At 36.3% G+C, this 3,891-nt stretch overlaps 1 pseudogene; it reads left to right on the top strand.

Annotated features, from left to right (window-relative positions):
• Positions 1-673: 673 nt before the first annotated feature.
• LOC110192120 (E3 ubiquitin-protein ligase RING2 pseudogene) lies at positions 674-1,638 on the top strand (annotated as a pseudogene).
• Positions 1,639-3,891: the final 2,253 nt, after the last annotated feature.

The following is a 3,891-nucleotide window of genomic DNA, read 5'->3' as shown; positions in this document are numbered from 1 at the left end:
TTTTTGCTAATATCTCTGAGTCTCCAATTTATTGGTAAGGGTCTTCATACCCCACACATTGCTGATGGGGATGGGATCTGAACCCTTACAAGGAAAAGACCAAGTCTTTGGGATCTGGGCTCCAGAAAAGAAAAGCCCCTGGACTTTCCCATACAGCCCAGATCCCTAGCATTCACTTGAGGCTTCACCCATTCCAGTAATGTTTTCAACTGAACTTTCATGGTGGCGCCCAACCCTCCATTCTCTGTTACCTGGCCACCCCAGGCTACTTCCCAGTCTTTAATCCCATCCAAATCTTCCCACAGTCTTTCTGTATAAAAGTGCCCGTCTTTCCCCATTAAATTGCCCAGATTCTTAAAATCCCATCTGTTTCTACTGATGACACAATAAACCTTGTCTCTGACTAAAAGAAGACTTAAGTGGTCTAACTCTTTTGAGGCAGACCTGCACCCTTTGCCCCCTCACTTCGGAGTTCTTAGCACCCCTAGACCACATCACAACATTACCATTGTGAAAGCTTTTGTATATGAATTTTGGTGAGAATTCAAGAAATACAGATTGTGCGGCAGCGTTGCCGTCGGCAACTTGGGCCCTTAGTCACCCTGCGTCTCCTTACTGCTGCTGGCTGCTTCGGTGGAGCAGAGCCCGAGGAGGCTTGGGGCAGGCGCATGCAATGTCTCAGACTATGCAGACAAATGGAACTCAACCTTTAAACAAAACAAGGGAACTAAGTTTATATGAATTACAGAGAACACCTCAGGAAGGAAATTGTGGTATCACATAGAAGTCTACATAGTGAATTAATGTGCCCAATCTATTTGGATTTGTAGAAGAATCCTATGACCACAAAAGAGCATTTACATCGTTTCTGTGCACACTGTATCATCACAGCCCTCAGAAGTGGGAACAAAGAATATCCTACTTGTCAGAAAAAGTTGGTTTCTGAAAGATCACTAAGGCCAGATTCAAATTTTGATGCTCTCATCAGTAAAATTTATCCACGTCATGATGAATAGGAAGCTCATCAAGGGAGAGTGTTAGCAAACACAATAATCAACAAGCTCTCAGTCACAGTATTGAAGACAGACTGAAAATACAGGGGCAAGAAACAACAGATTGAAAATGCAGTAGAGCAGAGGATCATGGGGATGGTTCACACTGTAGCAATGCATCAACACAGTAATCAAGAAACAGGGCCTAGTAACAAAAGAACCAAAACATCACATGATTCTGGATGACAACTTGATAACAACAATGCCACTGTGGCAATAGATCCAGTAATGGACGGTGCTAGTGCAACTGAATTAGTTTTCAGGGCTCACCCCATTCTTATGGAGAAAGATGACAGTGCACAGACAAGATATATAAAGACTTCAGGCAATGCCACGGTTGATCACTTATCCAAGTACCTAGCTGTGTGATTAGCTAAATTTAGGAAAGCTTCCGAGCAGGGGAGAATCAAACCAGATGAACCTTGATACAGCCAGTGAGAAGCAGTGAACGATTTACATTGCTACAGCCAATGGACAGTTTGCTGTATTAAATGGTTCTTTTTCCTTGGAACTCATCAGTGAGAAATACTGGAAAGTGAACAAACCCATGGAACTTTACTACACATCAACAAAGGAGCACAAATAAACTTTGGAAATGAACTTTTTTTTTTATAACTCTGATTTCTTTAATATTAAAGATGCACCATCACTGTTTTCATGGACATAATCTTGGATTTGCGTTCAGTTTCCTTGCTGAGCCAGACTTGTTTACACTATTAAAATTCATATTTTTTTTGTTTTTTATTTAATCTTTTCTTTTTTAAAGAGACTGAATGAAGCTATCCAGTGCGTTCTTTTGAAATTAACTAACTTGTGTCTTTTCACTGATGAAGCAGTGGATCCATTTGAGGCTCTCATCTGGCAAAGGAAGATTTAATGGGTCTTCATACTTAATGGCAATCTTTAATTAGTGTTTATTTTTCCTTTCAAAAGCTTTTTAAAGCTAAAGAATGTTAAGGTTGGTTTATGGTGATATTTTTGCTAGCTAAGGGTATAATTGTGGATTACGCATTTTTTTGAGGAACAGATATAATTTAGGATACAATCTCCTTCCTGAAGACCTGATTTATTTAACATAGTCCTAGGTGTAATAGGTTATCTATTTCATCTGAAGATCAGGGCTTAATAAATATGCTTAAATTTTTGTTTCATGGGATTGTCTTTATTATATAAAATTTCTTTGCTAGCATTTTTGTTTAAAAATAGATGTTCCTTATTTTACTGTCAAGCTGTGTCATTTTATTTGTTCACTTTTCTTCCTGTACCAGCCTTAGAATTCTTGCTATAGTTAGTGAATTACACGAATCACCATTATAAAGAGACACTGGTATAATATTTGCAAAAATCTTAGTAGTAGGCACGAGAGTTAAATTTGCCCTAAATAGGTAGTCCTCACACATAAAACTAAGGGATCACTTTTCTGATCATAACTGAAACATCTTTTTTAGTTCCTTGTGACAGTCATTTTTTTATAGTATTTGATAACCTTCTCGTAATACCAGAGATTCTGGGATATATTTACTTGCACTTTAACCTTGATGAAAAATACTGTACTATTTCAATAAGCTGCCCTCACTTCTTTTTTTGTGGCTGTAAGTTTTGAGGTCAGCATGACACTGACAGAAGGAAAATGAGGATATACTTTTTTATTTGAAAAGTTTCTATTTATCATTTTGTTTTCAAACTTTACCCCTATGGTTGTTTTTTGAGTTATGAGTTTTGTTTTGGGTTTTTGAGTTTGTTTGGTTTTTCTTTTTTTCTTTTTTTGTTTGTTAGAGCCTAATTTGCAACTCCTGCTGAGCCACAGAAAAATATGTGAAACCCACCCAGAACTTGAGCCCTGATCTGCTAGAGTGCGGGATGTTTTGTTAAAGGAGTAGTAGCACCACCTACGTGGAAGCTGCACTTTGCTGCTCTTAATTTGGTGCTACTATAATATGAGGTACAGTGTTAGGTGTGGGAGTCACAAGGCTTTGTACTGGTGGTCAAAAATTAGAAAGTTTTCGTGTTGTTTCTCATTCCTGCCACATATCCAGGTTTGTTTCTGAGTTTTTAATGTTAGAGTATTTACAAAAAATTATTAACATTGACAAACCAAACCCTGTGAGATTTTGAGAGGAAGAAAGGAACCCTCTAATTCCCTTGTAATTAAAGCCTAATACCTGTAAATATTTAGCCATCTATTTTGATGGTTGGTGTCGGTTTTAAGTGCTTTAGCCCTACATGAAAACTCAATAGTTTTATTAAATAATTTCTTTTTTTACCATTTCTTTCTAATATTTAAAACCTGTTTTTACGAATTTTTTTTTGTAATGTGCCATGAAATGAGAGCCACCAAAATTAAGAGAAATTTTGTATTTGGTAGCTTTTTTGGTGAAATGTTCAGTTGTACATTAATGCATATGCACTGACTATAACCTGGGTTTTGTGATATAATGAATACTTGGGTTTTGTTGGAAAAATACTAGATTAGTGGTTGTATCAAATAACTAAATTACCGTTGTGTGATTTTTAATAGAACTTTAGTCTTGAAGCAAGGCTATTTGTGAATTTAAGCTATGCTTATGTTTAGAGAATGTATGTATGTGTGCTCATATGTCAGTGTGGGAGAATGTAATCTCTTTACACCACTAGTGAATTTATTGACTGTTGTCCTTTACAAAGTATAATGTAAGCATTTGATAAATAAAAAAAGAATTCAAAAATACAACTCTCTTGACTTATGAATTACAAAAATATTAACTTTTTCCAGATTCTGAAAAGTGAAGAGTAATTAAGCAGAAAAGAAAAGAGAGTATTTTTAATTTCAAAAACTGTTTTGAGTTGATTTCTGTAGGCA

This window comes from Phascolarctos cinereus, unplaced genomic scaffold (genome assembly GCF_003287225.1).
Source record: "Phascolarctos cinereus isolate Bilbo 61053 unplaced genomic scaffold, phaCin_HiC Scaffold_726;HRSCAF=1367, whole genome shotgun sequence".
NCBI lineage: Eukaryota > Metazoa > Chordata > Mammalia > Diprotodontia > Phascolarctidae > Phascolarctos > Phascolarctos cinereus.
Note: the sequence above shows the minus strand (reverse complement) of the source record. Positions and strands in the feature narration are given on the sequence as shown.